This window comes from Mercurialis annua, linkage group LG6 (genome assembly GCF_937616625.2).
Source record: "Mercurialis annua linkage group LG6, ddMerAnnu1.2, whole genome shotgun sequence".
Taxonomy (NCBI): Eukaryota; Viridiplantae; Streptophyta; class Magnoliopsida; order Malpighiales; family Euphorbiaceae; genus Mercurialis; species Mercurialis annua.
The window spans coordinates 24716454-24735348 of record NC_065575.1 but is presented as its reverse complement, the minus strand read 5'-3'; positions in this window follow the sequence as shown (position 1 = coordinate 24735348).

The following is an 18895-nucleotide window of genomic DNA, read 5'->3' as shown; positions in this document are numbered from 1 at the left end:
TTGTTTCGTAACGTTTGTAAACGTTTGGCTTAAATTGCTAAAAAGGTGAAACGCTTGGGTTTGTTTCGTTACGTTTGTAAACCTTTGGTTTAAATTGCTAAAAAGATGACACGTTTGGATTTGTTTAGAAACGTTTGGATTTGTTTCGTAACGTTTGTAAACGTTTGGCTTCAATCACTAAAAAGGTGAAACGTTTGGATTTGTTTCGTAACGTTTGTAAACGTTTGGCTTAAATCGCTAAAAAGGGGAAACATTTGGTTTTTTTTGTAACATTTTAAACGTTTGAATATCTTTTGTAACTTTGTAACCGTTTGGCTTAAATCGCTAAAAAGGTGAAACGTTTGGATTTGATTCGTAACGTTTGTAAATGTTTGGTTTAAATTGCTAAAAAGGTAAAATGTTTGGATTTCTTTCGTAACGTTTGTAAACGTTTGGCTTCAATCGCTAAAAAGATGAAACGCTTGGATTTGTTTCGTAACGTTTGTAAACATTTGGCCTAAATTGCTAAAAAGGGGAAACGTTTCGATTTATTTCGTAACGTTGGTAAACGTTAGGCCTAAATTGCTAAAAAGGTGATACATTTGAATTTGTTTCGTAATGTTTGTAAACGTCTGACTTAAATCGCTAAAAAGGTGAAACATTTCGATTTGTTGCATAACGTTTGTAAATGTTTTGCTTATATCCCTTAAATGCGGAAACGTTTGGATTTGTTTCATAACGTTTTAAACGTTTGGTTTTGTTTCGTAAGTTTGTAAACGTTTGGCTTAAATCGCTAAAAAGGTGAAACATTTGGATTTGTTTCGTAAGTTTGAAAACGTTTGGCTTCAATCGATAAAATGTGGAAACATTTGTATTTGTTTCGTAACATTTGTAAACGTTTGGCTTAAATTGCTAAAAAGGTGAAACACTTGGGTTTGTTTCGTAACGTTTGTAAACGTTTGGCTTAAATTGCTAAAAAGGTGAAACGCTTGGGTTTGTTTCGTTACGTTTGTAAACGTTTGGTTTAAATTGCTAAAAAGATGACACGTTTGGATTTGTTTAGAAACGTTTGGATTTGTTTCGTAACGTTTGTAAACGTTTGGCTTCAATCACTAAAAAGGTGAAACGTTTGGATTTGTTTCGTAACGTTTGTAAACATTTGGCTTAAATCACTAAAAACGTGAAACGTTTGTATTTGTTTCATAACGTTTTAGACGTTTGCTTTTGTTTTGTAACGTTTATAAACGTTTGGCTTAAATCGCTAAAAACGTGAAGCACTTGGATTTGTTTCGTAACATTTGTAAACGTTTGGATTTGTTTCGTAACGTTTTAAACTTTTGGTTTTGTTTCGTAATGTTTGTAAACGTGTGGCTTAAATCACTAAAAAGGTGTAACATTTGGTTTTTTTTCGTAACGTTTGAAAACGTTTGCCTTAAATCGCTAAAAAGGTGAAATGTTTGGATTTTTTCGTAACGTTTTTAAACGTTTGGCTTAAGTCGTTAAAAATGTGAAACGTTTGGATTTGTCTCGAAACGTTTGTAAACGTTTGGCTTAAATTCCTAAAAAGGGGAAACGTTTGGTTTTGTTTCGTCACCAAACGTTTATAAACGTTACGAAACAAATTCAAACGTTTCCCCTTTTTAGTAATTTAAGCCAAACGTTTACAAACATTACGAAAAAAATCCAAACGTTTCACCTTTTTTAGCGATTTAAGACAAACATTTACAAATGTTACGAAACAAAACCAAACGTTTAAACATTACGAAACAAATCCATACGTTTAAAACGTTACAAAACAAAACCAAACGTTTCGCCTTTTTAGCGATTTAAGCCAAACGTTTACAAACGTTACGAAAAAAAACCAAACATTTAAACGTTAAGAAACAAATCCAAACGTGTCACCTTTTTAGCGATTTAAGACAAACGTTTACAAACGTTACGAAATAAAACCAAACGTTTCACCTTTTTAGCGATTTAAGCCAACCGTTTACAAACGTTACGAAACAAATCCAAGCGTTTCACCTTTTTAGCAATTTAAGCCAAACATTTACAAACGTTACGAAACAAATCCAAACGTTTTCCAATTTTAGCAATTTAATCCAAATGTTTACAAAAGTTGCAAAACAAATCCAAACGTTTCACCTTTTTAGCGATTTAATCCAAACGTTAAGAAACAAATCCAAATGTTTCCCCTTTTTAGCGATTTAAGCCAAACGTTTACAAAGGTTATGAAAGAAAACCAAACGTTTCCCCATTATAATGATTTAAGCCAAATGTTTAAAACATTACGAAACAAAACCAATCGTTTAAAACGTTACGATATAATCCAAACGTTTCACCTTTTTAGCGATTTCAACCAAACATTTACAAACATAATTTACGAAAAAAATCCAAACGTTTAAAGCATTTGAGAAATTTAATCCAAACGTTTACAATCCAAACGTTTCACCTTTTTAGCGATTTAAGCCAAACGTTTACAAACGTTACGAAACAAAACCAAACGTTTAAAACGCTTCGAAACAAATCCAAACGTTTCACCATTTTAGCGATTTAAGATAAACGTTTCCAAACGTTATGAAACAAAACCGAAAGTTTCACCTTTTTGGCGATTTAAGCCAAATGTTTACAAATGTTACGAAACAAATCAAAGTGTTGCCCCATTTTAGCGATTTAAGCTAAACGTTTACAAATATAACGAAACAAATCCAAACGTTTCACCTTTTTAGCAATTTAAGCCAAAAGTTTACAAACGTTACGAAAAAAATCCAAGCGTTACGAAACAAATCCAAACATTTCATATTTTTAGCAATTTAAGCCTAACGTTTACAAACGTAAAGAAACAAAAACAAACGTTTAAATCACATTTCACATTTTTTGCAAAACAAATCCAGACATTTACAAACGTTACAAAACAAAACAAAACGTTTTACTTTTTTAACGATTGAAGCCAAACGTTTACAAACGTTATGGATTTGTGTCGTAACGTTCACAAACGTTACGAGACAATCGTTACGAAACAAAACCAAACGTTTTGTAAATAAATCTAAATGTTTCACCTATTTAGCGATTGAAGCCAAACATTTACAAACGTTACGAAACAAATCCAAACGTTTCACCTTTTGAGCGATTGAAGCCAAATGTTTACAAACGTTACGAAACAAAACGGGGAAACGTTTGGATTTGTTTCGTAACATTCACAAATGTTACGATACAAACGTTACGAAACAAAACCAAACGTTTGAAAACAAATCTAAACGTTTCACCTTTTTAGCAATTGAAGCCAAAGGTTTACAAACATTACGAAACAAATCCAAACGTGTCACCTTTTTAGCGACTTAAGCCAAACGTTTACAGAGGTTACGAAACAAATTCAAGCGTTTCACTTTTTTAGCAATTGAAGCCAAACGTTTACAAACGTCACGAAACAAATCCAAAAGTTTCCCCATTTTAGAAATTTAAGCCAAACGTTTCCAAACGTTGCAAAACAAATCCAAACGTTTCACCTTTTTAGCGATTTAGACAAACGTTTACAAACGTTAAGAAACAAATCCAAACGTTTCACCTTTTTACCGATTTAAGCCAAGCGTTTACAAAGGATATGAAAGAAAACCGAACGTTTCCCCATTTTAGCGATTTAAGCCAAACGTTTAAAACGTTACGAAACAAAACCAATCGTTTAAAAGATTACGAAACAAATCCAAATGTTTCACCTTTTTAGCAATTTAAACCAAACGTTTACAAACAGAATTTACGAAACAAATCGAAACGTTTAACACATTTGAGCGATTTAATCCAAACGTTTACAAACCTTAAGAAACAAATCCAAACATTTCACCTTTTTAGCGATTTAAGCCAAACGTTTACAAACGTTATAAAACAAAACCAAACGTTTAAAACGTTACGAAACAAATCCAAACGTTTCACCATTTAGTGATTTAAGCTAAACGTTTCCAAATGTTACGAAACAAAACCAAACGCTTGCCTTTTTAGCGATTTAATCCAAACGTTTGCAAACATAATGAAATAAATCCAAACGTTTAACCTTTTTAAGGATTTAAGCCAAAAGTTAACTAGCGTTACGAAACAAATCCAAGCGTTACGAAACAAATCGGATATTAAACACCCTAGATCACTGAACTTATCTGTTATTACAGAAAGGGTACTAAACTTCATTTTGTTACAAAAAGGTCACTGAGTTATACCTTTTATTACAACGGGAGGTCACTACGGCAGATTCGGTCAAATTTTGTTACAAAAAAGTCACTAAACTTATCGTGAGTTACAAAAAGGTCATTGAGTTATATTCCTATTTGTAATTCCGGATTGCCACATAAGCAAAAACGGTGCGTTTTAGTGTCAAAACGGTGTGTTTTATATGAGTGGCATCTCGTCGTAACAAAAGGTATAGTTTAGTGACATTTTTGTAACAAAATGAAGTTTGGTACCCTTTCTGCAATAACAAGCAAGTTCAGTGACTTGGAGTGTTTAATATCCAAACAAATCCAAACGCTTCATCTTTTTATACAATTTAAGCCGAATGTTTACATACGTTACGAAACAAGAACAAACTTTTAAATCACATTTCACATTTTTCGCAAAACAAATCCAAACGTTCATAAACGTTACGAAACAAAACCAAACGTTTCCCCGTTTTAGCGATTGAAGGCAAACGTTTGCAAACGTAACAAAACAAAATGGGGAAACGTTTGGATTTGTTTCGTAACGTTCACAAACATTACGATGCAAACGTTACGAAACAAAACCAAATGTTTTGTAAACAAATCTAAACGTTTAACCTTTTAAGCGATTGAAGCCAAACGTTTACAAACGTTACAAAACAAATCCAAACGTGTCACCTTTGGAGCGATTTAAGCCAAACGTTTAAAACGTTACGAAAAAAATCCAAACGTTTCCCCTTTTTAGCGATTTAAGGCAAATGTTTACAAACGTTATGAAACAAATCCAAGCGTTTCACCTTTTTAGCAATTTAAGCCAAACGTTAACAGACGTTACGAAACAAATCCAAACGTTTCCTCATTTTAACAATTTAAGCCAAACGTTTACAAACGTTGCGAAACAAATCCAAACATTTCACCTTTTTAGCGATTTAAGCCAAACGTTTATAAATGTTAAGAAACAAATCCAAACGTTTCACCTTTTTAGCGATTTAAGCCAAACGTTTATAATTGTTAAGAAAAAAAACGAGATGTTTCCCCATTTTAGCGATTTAAGCCAAACCTTTAAAACGTTACAAAACCAACCGTTTAAAACGTTACGAAACAAATCCAAACGTTTCACCTTTTTAGCAATTTAAACCAAACGTTTACAAACAGAATTTACGAAATAAATCCAAATTTGAGCGATTTAATCCAAACGTTTACAAACGTTAAGAAACGAATCCAAACATTTCACCTTTTTAGCAATATAAACCAAACGTTTACAAACGTTACAAAACAAATCCAAACGCTTCATCTTTTTAGCAATTTAAGCCGAATGTTTACACACGTTACGAAACAAAAACAAACGTTTAAATCACATTTCACATTTTTCGCCAAAAAAATCCAAACGTTTATAAACGTTACGAAACAAAACCAAACGTTTCACCGTTTTAGCGATTGAAGCCAAACGTTTGCAAATGTAACAAAGCAAAATGGGGAAACATTTGGATTTGTTTTGTAACATTCAAAAACATTACGATGTAAACTTTACGAAACAAAACCAAACGTTTGTAAACAAATCTAAACGTTTCACCTTTTTAGCGGTTGAATTCTAACTTTTACAAACATTAAGAAACAAATCAAAATTTGTCACCTTTTGAGCGATTTAAGCCAAACATTTAAAATGTTACGAAAAAAACCAAACGTTTCCCTTTTTTAGCGATTTAAGCCAAACGTTTACAAACGTTACGAAATAAATCGAAGCATTTCACTTTTTTAGCAATTTAAGCCAAACGTTTACAAACATTACGAAACAAATCCAAATGTTTCCTCATTTCAGCATTAGCCAAACGTTTACAAACGTTGCGAAACAATTCCAAACGTTTCCCCTTTTTAGCGATTTAAGCCAAACGTTTACAAAAGTTAAGAAACTAATCCGAACGTTTCACCTTTTAGCGATTTAAGCCAAACGTTTAAAAATGGTTATGAAAGAAAACCAAACGTTCCCCCATTTTAACGATTTAAGCAAAACGTTTAAAATGTTACGAAACAAAACCAACCGTTTAAAACGTTACGAAACAAATCCAAACGTTTCACCTTTTTAGCTATTTAAACCAAACGTTTACAAACAGAATTTACGAAACAAATCCAAACGTTTAAAACATTTGAGAGATTTAATCCAAACGTTTACAAACGCTAAGAAACAAATCAAAACGTTTCACCTTTTTAGTGATATAAGCCAAACGTTTACAAACGTTGTGAAACAGAACCAAACGTTTTAAACGTTACGAAACAAATCCAAACGTTTCACCATTTTAGAGATTTAAGCTAAACGTTTCCAAACGTTAACGAAACAAAACCAAACGTTTAACCTTTTTAGCGATTTAAGCCAAACGTTTACAAACGTAACGAAACAAATCCAAACGTTTCACCTTTTTAGCGATTTAAGCCAAAAGTTTACAAACGTTACAAAACAAATCCTAGCGATACGAAACAAATCCAAACGTTTTATCTTTTTAGCCATTTAAACCAACGTTTATAAACGTTACGAAACAAAACCAAACTTTTCACCGTTTTAGCGATTGAAGCCAAATGTTTACGAACGTTACGAAACAAAATGGGGAAACGTTTGGATTTGTTTCATTATGTTTGCAAACGTTTGCAAACAGAATTTACGAAACAAATCCAAACGTTTAACACATTTGAGCGATTTAATCCAAACGTTAACAAACATTAAGAAACAAATCCAAACGTTTCACCTTTTTAGCGATATAAGCCAAACGTTTACAAACGTTACCAAAAAAAACCAAACGTTTTTAACGTTACAAAACAAATCCGAAAGTTTCACAATTTTAGCGATTTAAGCTAAACGTTTCCAAATATTATGAAACAAAACCAAATGTTTGCCTTTTTATCGATTTAAGCCAAACGTTTACAAACGTAACGAAACAAATCCAAACGTTTCCCCTTTTTAGAGATTTAAGCCAAAAGTTTACAAACATTACGAAACAAATCCAAGCGTTACGAAACAAATCCAAACATTTCATCTTTTTAGCAATTTAAGCCGAACATTTACAAACGTTACGAAACAAAAACAAACGTTTAAATCACATGTCACATTTTTCACAAAACAAATCCAAACGTTTATAAACGTGACGAAACAAAACCAAACGTTTCCCTGTTTTAGCGATTGAAGCCAAACGTTTGCAAACGTAACAAAACAAAATGGGGAAACGTATTGATTTGTTTCGTATTATTCACAAATGTTACGATGCAAACGTTACGAACCAAAACCAAACGTTTGTAAACAAATCTAAACGTTTCCCCTTTTTAGCGTTTGAAGCCAAACGTTTACAAATGTTACGAAACAAATCCAAACGTGTCACCTTTTGAGCGATTTAAGCCAAACATTTAAAACGTTACGAAACAAAACCAAATGTTTCACCTTTTTAGCGATTTAAGCCAAACGTTTACAAACGTTACGAAACAAATCCAAGTGTTTCATCTTTTTAGCAATTTAAGCCGAACGTTTACAAACGTTACGAAACAAATCCAAACGCTTCCTAATTTTAACAATTTAAGCCAAACGTTTACAAACGTTGCGAAACAAATCCAAACATTTCACCTTTTTAGTGATTTAAGCCAAACGTTTATAAACATGAAGAAACAAATCAAAACATTTCCCCTTTTTAGGGATTTAAGCCAAGCGTTTACAAATGTTAAGAAAGAAAACCAAACGTTTCCCCATTTTAGCCATTTAAGCCAAACCTTTATAACGTTACGAAACAAATCCAAGCGTTTAAAACGTTCTGAAACAAATCCAAACGTTTCACCTTTTTAGCGATTTAAACCAAACGTTTACAAACATAATTTACGAAACAAATCCAAACGTTTAAAATATTTGAGCGATTTACTCCAAACGTTTACAAACGCTAAGAAACGAATCCAAACGTTTCACCTTTTTAGCAATTTAAGCCAAATATTTACAAACATAAGGTAACAAATCCAAACATTTCACCTTTTTAGCGATTTAAGCTAAAAGTTTACAAACGTTACGAAACAAATCCAAGCGATACGAAACAAATCCAAACGTTTCATCTTTTTAGCAATTTAGGCCGAACGTTTACAAACGTTACGAAACAGAAATAAACGTTTAAATCATATTTCACATTTTTTGCAAAACAATTCCAAGCGTTTACAAACGTTACGAAACAAAACCAAACGTTTCACCGTTTTAGCAATTGAAGCCAAACGTTTACAAACGTTACGAAACAAAATGGGGAAACGTTTGGATTTGTTTCGTAACATTCACAAACGTTAGGATACAAAAGTTACGAAACAAAACCAACGTTTGTAAACAAATCTAAACATTTCTCCTTTTTAGCGATTGAAGCCAAACGTTTACAAACGTTACAAAACAAATCCAAACGTGTCACCTTTTGAGCGATTTAAGCCAAATGTTTAAAACGTTACGAAACAGAACCAAACGATTCACCTTTTTAGCGATTTAAGCCAAACATTTAGAAACGTTATGAAGCGAATCCAAGCATTTCACCTTTTTAGCAATTTAAGCCAAACGTTTACAAACATTACGAAACAAATCCAAACGTTTCCCCATTTTAGCAATTTAAGCCAAATGTTTACAAACGTTGCCAAACAAATCCAAATTGTTTCCCCTTTTTAGCGATTTAAGCCAAACGTTTACAAAAGTTAAGAAACAAATCCAAACGTTTCACCTTTTAGCGATTTAAGCAAAACGTTTAAAAATGGTTATGAAAGAAGACCAAACGTTCCCCCATCTTAGCGATTTAAGCCAAACGTATAAATCGTTACGAAACAAAACCAACCGTTTAAAACGTTACGAAAGAAATCCAAACGTTTCACCTTTTTAGCGATTTAAACCAAACGTTTACTAACAGAATTTACGAAACAAATCCAAACTTTTAAAACATTTGAGAGATTTAATCCAAACGTTTACAAACGTTAAGAAACAAATCCAAATGTTTCACCTTTTTAGCGATTTAAGCCAAACGTTTACAAACTTTACGAAACAAAACCAAACGTTTAAAACGTTACGAAACAAATCCAAACGTTTCACCATTTTAGTGATTTAAGCTAAAGGTTTCCAAACGTTACGAAACAAAACCAAACGTTTAATCTTTTTAGCGATTTAAGCCAAAAGTTTACAAACGTAACGAAACAAATCCAAACGTTTCACTTTTTTAACGATTTAAGCCAAAAGTTTACAAACGTTACGAAACAAATACTAGCGATACGAAACAAATCCAAACGTTTCATCTTTTTAGCAATTTAAGCCGAACGTTTACAAACGTTACGTAACAAAAACAAACGTTTACATCACATTTCACATTTTTCGCAAAACAAATCCAAGCGTTTACAAACGTTAAGAAACAAAAAAAACTTTTCACCGTTTTAGCTATTGAAGCCAAACGTTTACAAACGTTACGAAACAAAATGGGGAAACGTTTAAATTTGTTTCGTAACTTTCACAAACGTTACGATACAAACGTTAAGAAACAAAACCAAACATTTGTAAAAAAATCTAAACGTTTCACCTTTTTAGCAATTAAAGCCAAACGTTTGCAAACGTTACGAAACAAATCAAACGTATCACCTTTTGAGCGATTTAAGCCAAACGTTTAAGACGTTACGAAACCAAACCAAACTTTTCACCTTTTTAGCGATTTAAGCCAAACGTTTACAAACATTATGAAACAAATCCAAGCGGTTCACCTTTTTAGCAATTTAAGCCAAACGTTTACAAACGTTACGAAACAAATCCAAACGTTTCCTTATTTTAACAATTTAAGCCAAACGTTTACAAACGTTGCAAAACAAATCCAAACGTTTCCCCTTTTTAGCGATTTAAGCCAAACGTTTATAAACGTTAAGAAACAAATCCAAACGTTTCAACATTTTAGCGATTTAAGCCAAACGTTTACAAATGCTAAGAAAGAAAACCAAACGTTTCCCCATTTTAGCGATTTAAGCCAAACCTTTAAAACTTTACGAAACAAAACCAAGCGCTTAAAACGTTACGAAATAAATCCAAACGTTTCACCTTTATAGCGATTTAAACCAAACATTTACAAACATAATTTACGAAACAAATCCAAACGTTTAAAATATTTGAGCGATTTAATCCAAACGTTTACAGACGCTAAGAAACAAATCCAACCGTTTCACCTTTTTAGCAATTTAAGCCAAACGTTTACAAACGTTATGAAACAAAACCAATCGTTTAAAACGTTACGAAACAAATCCAAACGTTTCATCATTTTAGTGATTTAAGCCAAACATTTACAAAGGTTACGAAATAAAACAAAATGTTTACAAACGTTATGAAATAAAACAAAATGTTTCACCTTTTTAGCAATTTAAGCCAAACGTTTACAAACATTATGAAACAAAACCAAACATTTCTCCTTTTTAGCAATTTAAGCCAAACGTTTACAAACGTTACGAAACAAATCCAAGCGTTTAACCTTTTTAGCAATTTAGGCCAAACGTTTAATTACGAAACAAATCCAAACGTTAGACCTTTTTAGCTATTTAAGCCAAACGTATACAAACGTTTACGAAACAAAACTAAACGTTTCACCTTTATAGCAATTTAAGCCAAACGTTTACAAACGTTACGAAACAAAACCAAACGTTTAAAACGTTACGAAACAAATTCAAACGTTTCACCTTTATAGAAATTTAAGCCAAACGTTTACAAACGTTACGAAACAAAACCAAATGTTTAAAACGTTACGAAACAAATTCAAACGTTTCACATGTTTTGCGATTTATGCCAAACTTTTACAAACGTTAGGAAACAAATCAAATTCTTTCCGCTTTTTAGCGATCTAAGCCAAATGTTTACAATCGTTACGAAACAAATCCAAACGTTTTACCTTTTTAGCGATTTAAGCCAAACGTTTACAAACGTTACGAAACAAATCCAAACGTTTCATCTTTTTAGCGATTTAAGCCAAACGTTTACAAAGGTTATGAAACAAATCCAAGCTTTTCACCCTTTTAGCAATTTGAGCCAAACGTCTACAAACGTTACGAAACAAAACCAAACGTTTCACCTTTTTAGCGAACATTACGAAACAAATCCAAACGTTTACAAAGGTTTGGATTTGTTTCGTAACTTTTTTAAACGTTTAGCTTAAATTGCTAAAGAGGGTAAACGTTTGGATTTATTTCGTAACGTTTGTAAATGTTTGACTTAAATCGCTAAAAAGTGAAATGCTTGGATTTGTTTCGTAAATCGAAACGTTTACAAACATTAAGCCAAATGTTTTGAAACGTTACGAAACAAATCCAAACGTTTCGAAACAAAGCCAAACTATTACAAACGTTATGAAACAAATCCAAGCGTTTAAAACGTTAAGAAATAAATCCAAACTATTCCCCATTTTTAGTAATTTAAGAAAAACGTTTTCAAACGTTACGAAACTAGTTATTTAGAAATGTTTACTAACGTTACGAAAAAAATACAAACGTTTCACCTTTTTAGCGATTTAAGCCAAACGTTTATAAACGTTACGAAACAAATCCAAACTTTTCCCCTTTTTAGCGATTTAAGCCAAACGTTTACCAATGTTACGAAACAAATCCAAACATTTTGCATTTTTAGTGATTTAAGCCAAATGTTTATAAAATGTTTACAAACGTTACGAAACAAATCCAAACGTTTCACCTTTTTAGCGACATAAGCAGAACGTTTACAAACGTTACGAAACAAAATGAAACGTTTTACCTTTTTAGCGATTTCAACGAAACGTTTACAAACGTTACGAAAAAAATCCAAACGTTTCCCCATTTTAGCGATCTAAGACAAACGTTTACAAATGCTAAGAAACAAATCCAAGCGTTTCACCTTTTTAGCGATTTTAGCCAAACGTTTACAAAAGTTACAAAACAAATCCAAACATTTAAAATATTACGGAAAAAAACCAAACGTTTTACTTTTTTAGCGATTGAATCCAAACATTTACAAACGTAATGTTACGAAACTAATCCTAATGTTTCACTTTTTTAGCGATTTAAGCCAAACATTTACAAATGTTACGATATAAATACAAGTGTTTCACGGTTTTAGCAATTTAAGCCAAACGTTTACAAACGTTACGAAACAAATCCAAACGATTCACCTTTTTAGCGATTTAAGCCAAATGTTTACAAACGTTATGAAACAAAAGTACGAAACAAATCACCTTTTTAGCGATTTAAGCCAAACGTTTACAAACGTTACGAAATAATTCATAACGTTTCCCCATTTTAACGATTTAATACAAACGTTTACAACCGTTACGAAGCAAATCCAAATGTTTCACCTTTTTAGCAATTTAAGCCAAACGTTTACAAACGTTACGCAAGAAAACCAAAAGTTTAGAAACGTTACGAAACAAATCCAAACGTTTCATCTTTTTAACAATTTAAGCCAAACGTTTACAAACGTTACGAAACAGATCAAAACGTTTCACCTTTTTAGCAATTTCAGCCAAACGTTTACAAACGTTACGAAACAAATCCAAACGTTTCCCTATTTTAGCGATTTAAGCCAAACGTTTAAAACATTACGAAACAAATCCAAACGTTTTACCTTTTTAACGATTTAAGCCATACGTTTTCAAACGTTAAGAAACAAAACCAAAAGTATAAAACGTTACAAAAAAATTCAAACGTTTCACATTTTTAGCGATTTAAGCCAAACGTTTGCAAACGTTATGAAATAAAACCAAGTGTTTCACCTTTTTAGCAATTTATGTTAGTGGTATGCACTAGGTCAATCATGTTTGACCATGTTTTGACTTTATCATTTTGTTATTTATTGATTGGCTGTTTTTATCATTTTATATTAATGATTAAAATACTTGAATGGTTAATTCTTTCTAAGGTCATCAAGTATGTGACTTGATAGTAGAACCCTTAGGTTTTATAAAAGAATTATATACCATCTATCCCTAGTCTTAATAGAACATTGAGACTAGTATGGTGTTGACTGATGATTATGTTTTACTAATCATGTATATGAGATATTAAGTCAAATCATAGGTGCTATTTGAGAAATAAGGCACTGGATGACCCACTATGAGAATACTACATAGATCACTGTCATAAATAATTCTCATTACAGTTCTATTAGTATAATCCTTTGACCTTGAAATCATCATGGATTTCTACATAGCTATTTCATATTTTGATACAGTCTTACATTATCTTTAACAGGATAATGGAATAGATTGTCATTGGATATGAAAGTAACTATGTGAGGAATGTGAGTGACTGAGAAGGAATTTGTCCCTCATTTATTTGAGTAAGATATCTATGGGCCCCTTGAAGAAGATAGACTGAAGGAAATGCATGGCCATGCTAAATGAACTGATAAGAGTTATGATTTTCAGTCTGTTTAGAGTCAAGAAACTAATGATTGAATATTATAAGGATGACAGGATTATGCCTTATATTCAATCTGGACATCGAGTGACAAAGGGATTAAAATATTATTGTAAATGGTTAAATCGGACTGTCAATATTCGTATAACTTGGGTAGTCATAATGTCTTGGTAGAGGCCACTTATGACTTGTGGGCTGAAATAGGGATTTCGGGCCTACTGCCAACGTTATATGAACCTACAGGGTCGCACACTAAGAACAGGCCCAAAACAGTTATGGGTTGTACAACCCCAATCCAATCGTTTCACCTTTTTAGCAATTGAAGCCAAATGTTTACAAACGTTATCAAACAAAACAGAACGTTTCACCTTTTTAGCGAATGAAACAAAACGTTTACAAACGTTACGAAACAAATTTTCACCTTTTTTATCAATTTAAGCCAAATGTTTAGAAACGTTACGAAACAAATCCAAACGTTTCATCTTTTTAGCGATTTATGCCAAACATTTACAAACGTTACGAAACAAATCCAAATGTTTCCCCATTTTAGCGATTTAGCCAAACGTTTCGAAACAAAACCAAACTTTTAAAATGTTACGAAACAAATCTAAACGTTTCACTTTTTTAGCGATTTAAGCAAAACGTCCACAAACATTTCGAAACAAATTCAAACGTTTCACCATTTTAGCTATTTAAGATAAACATTTACAAACTTTACGAAACAAAACCAAACGTTTAAAATGTTACGAAATAAATCCAAGCGTTTCAACTTTTTTTGTTTCGTAAAATGGTGAAACTGTTGGATTTGTTTTGTAACGTTTGTAAACGTTTGGCTTAAATTGCTAAAGAGGTTAAACGCTTGGATTTGTTTTATAACGTTTATAAATGTTTGGTTTAGATTGCTAAAAAGGTGAAACGTTGGATTTATTTCGTAAGGTTTGTAAACATTTGGCTTAAATCGCTAAAAATGAGAAACGTTTGGATTTGTTTGGTAACGTTTGTAAACGTCACGAAACAAAACCAAATGTTTCAACTTTTTAGCAATTTAATCCAAACATTTACAAACGTTACGAAACAAAACCAAACGTTTAACCTTTTAGTGAAGGTTACGAAACAAATCCAAGCGCTTTACCTTTTTAGCAATTTAAACCAAATGTTTACAAACACTACGAAACAAATCCAAACATTTCACCTTTTTAGCGATTTAAGTCAAACGTTTACAAACGTTACAAAGAAAATACAAATGTTTCATCTTTTTAGCGATTTAAGCCAAATGTTTATAAAATGTTTACAAACTTTACGAAATAAATTAAAACGTCTCACTTTTTTTAGCAATTTAAGCCAAACGTTTACAAAAGTTACGAAACAAAACCAAACGTTATGAAACAAATCCAAACGTTTCACCTTTTTAGCGACTTAAGCAAAATGTTTACAAACGTTACGACACAAAATTAAACGTTTCACCTTTTTAGCGATTTTAGCGAAACGTTTACAAACTTTACGAAAAAAATCCAAACGTTTCCCCATTTTAGCGATTTAAGAGAAACGTTTACAAATGCTATGAAACAAATCCAAACGTTTCACATATTTAGTGATTTAAGCGAAACGTTTGCAAACGTTACAAAACAAATCCAAACATTTAAAATGTAACGAAACAAAACCAAACGTTTCACCTTTTTAGCGATTGAAGCCAAACGTTTACAAACGTAACGTTACGAAACTAATCCTATCGTTTCACGTTTTTAGTGATTTATGCCAAACATTTACAAATGTTACGATATAAATACAATCGTTTCACATTTTTAGCAATTTAAGCCAAATGTTTACAAACGTTACGAAACAAATCCAAACGATTCACCTTTTTAGCCATTTATGCCAAACGTTTACAAACATTATAAAACAAATCCAAATGTTTCACATTTCTAGCGATTTAAGCCAAACGTTTACAAACGTTACGAAACAAATCCAAATGTTTCACCTTTTTAGCGATTTAAGCCAAATGTTTACAAACGTTATGAAACAAAATTACGAAACAAATCACCTTTTAGCAATTTAAGACAAATGTTTACAAACGTTACGAAACAAATCGTAACGTTTCCCCATTTTAACGATTTAAGACAAACGTTTACAACCGTTACGAAACAAATCCAAATGTTTCACCTTTTTAGCATTTTAAGCCAAAAGTTTACAAACGTTACGAAACAAAACCAAAAGTTTAGAAACGTTACAAAACAAATCCAAACGTTTCACCTTTTATGCAATTTAAGTCAAACGTTTACAAACATTACGAAACAAATCCAAACGTTTCGCCTTGCTAGGGATTTAAGCCAATCGTTTACAAACGTTACGAAACAAAACCAAATGTTTCCCTATTTTAGCAATTTAAGCCAAACGTTTAAAACGTTGCAAAACAAAACCAAACGTATAAAAAGTTACAAAACAAATCCAAACGTTTCACATTTTTAGCTATTTAAGCCAAACGTTTATAAACATTACGAAATAAAACCAAGCGTTTCACCTTTTTAGCAATTTAAGCCAAACATTTACAAACGTTACGAAACAAAACCAAGGGTTTCACCTTTTTAGCAATTTAAGCCAAACATTTACAAACGTTACGAAACAAATCCAAGCGTTTCACCTTTTTAGCAATTTAAGCCAAACGTTTACAAACGTTACGTAACAAATCCAAGCGTTTCACCTAATTAGCAATTTAAGCCAAACTTCTACAAACGTTACAAAACAAATCCAAGCGTTTCACCTTTTTAGCAATTTAAGCCAAACACTTACAAACGTTACGAAGCAAATCCAAACGTTTCACCTTTTTAGAGATTAAAGCAAATGTTTGGAAGAATCGAAACACATCGAAATGGTACCAGCCGTACTTAATAATATAAGGATTTGGCAGAAATATGTAAAATTGTCCCTCCTAAAAAGATTATTCCAGAATAAATGGGCAATAGTTAGGAGAGGTGCGCCAGCGGCGAGCAGAAGCAAGGTTATTAGATACCTCGGGAAAGCCCGGCCAGAACCACACGTGCAAGTTTCCCTACATGTGGCTCGTCCGTGATAACTTCTTTGGATTTGCGTGAACTAGCGGACCGATCACTAAGCGGGGATGCTCCCTCCAGTATGAGCGAACCTTTTCGGAACATGTTAGGAATGGGCGCCACTATCCCAGCCCCGATCCAGCCAGATTCTATTGATCATGTCCCATTTCTAACAATTTCCCATTAAACATTACCAAACAAATCCAAACGATCCACCTTATTAGGAATTTAAGCCAAACATTTACAAAGGTTAAGAAACAAATCCAAGCATTTAACCTCTTTAGCAATTTAAGCCAAACGTTTACAAATGTTACGATACAAATCCAAACGTTTCATCTTTTTAGCAATTGAAGCCAAATGTTTACAAACGTTACTGAACAAAACTGAACGTTTCACCTTTTTAGAGAATTAAGTCAAACGTTTAAAAACGTTACGAAACAAATTTTCACCTTTTTAGCAATTTAAGCCATATATTTAGAAACATTACGAAACAAATCCAAACGTTTACAAACGTTTCGAAACAAATCCAAACGTTTCATATTTTTAGCGATTTAAGACGAACATTTACAAATGTTACGAAACAAATCCAAATGTTTCCCCATTTTAGCAATTTAAGCCAAACGTATACAAATGTTTCGAAACAAAACCATATGTTTAAAATGTAACGAAACAAATCTAAACGTTTCACTTTTTTAGCGATTTAAGCAAAACGTCTACAAACATTTCGAAACAAATCCAAACGTTTCACCATTTTAGCGATTTAAGCCAACGTTTACAAACGTTATGAAACAAAACCAAACATTTCACCTTATTAGCGATTTAAGCCAAACGTTTACAAACTTTACGAAACAAATCCAAATGTTTCACCCTTTTAGCGATTTAAGCCAAACGTTTACAAACGTTACGTAACAAAAACAGATCTTTAACCTTTTTAGCGATTTAAGCCAAACGTTTACAAACATTATGAAACAAAACCAAACATTTCCCCTTTTTAGCGATTTAAGCAAAACGTTTACAAACGTTACAAAACAAAACCAAACGTTTCACATTTTTAGCTATTTAAGCCGACCGTTTACAAACGATATGAAACAAATCCAAAAGTTTTCCCATTTTAGCGATTTAAGCCAAACGTTACGAAACCAAACCAAACGTTTACAACGCTACTAAACAAATCTAAACGTTTCATAATTTTAGCGATTTAAGCCAAACGTTTACAAACGTTACGGAACAAAAACAAACATTTCACATTTTTAGCGATTTAAGCCAAATGTTTACAAACATTACGAAAAAAATCCAAACGTTTAACAATTTTAGTGATTTAAGCCAAACGTTTACAAACGTTGCGAAACAAAACCAAACGTTTTCCCTTTTTACCGATTTAAGCCAAACGTTTACAAACGTTACGAAACAAATCCAAACTTTTCGCCTTTTTAGCAAATTAAGCCAAACATTTACAAATGTTACGAAACAAATCCAAACGTTTCCCAATTTTAACAATTTATGCCAAACGTTTACAAACATTAATAAACAAATCCAAACGTTTCACCTTGATAGCGATTTAAGCCAAACGTTTACAAACGTTACGAAACAAATCCAAATGTTTCACCTTTTTACCGATTTAAGCCAAACGTTTACAAACATTAAAAAACAAAACTAAATGTTTCACCTTTTTAGCAATTTAAGCCATATGTTTACAAACGTTACGAAATAAATCCAAGTGTTTCACCTTTTTAGCAATTTAAGTCAAACGTTTACAAATGTTATGCAACGAATCCAAACGTTTCCCCTTTTGAGCAATTTAAGCCAAACATTTATTAACGTTACGAAACAAATCCAAACGCTTTACCTTTTTGGCGATTTAAAGGATATGAAACAAATCCAAATGATTCACCTTTATAGCCATTTAAGCCAAACGTTTACAAACATTAGGAAACAAATCCATACGTTTCAAATTTGTAGCGATTTAAGCCAATCATTTTCAAACGTTACGAAATAAATCCAAACGTTTAACCTTTTTAGCGATTTAAGCCAAATGTTTACAAACGTTATGAAACAAAATTACGAAACAAATAACCTTTTTAGCGATTTAAGCTAAACGTTAACAAACGTTACGAAACAAAACCAAATGTTTAAAACGTTACGAAACAAATCTAAACGTTTATCATATTTAGCGATTTAACCCAAACGTTTACAAACATTACAGAACAAAAACAACGTTTTTAGCGATTTAATCCAAACGTTTACAAAAATTACGAAACAAATCCAAACGTTTATTAATTTTAGGGATTTAAGCCACAC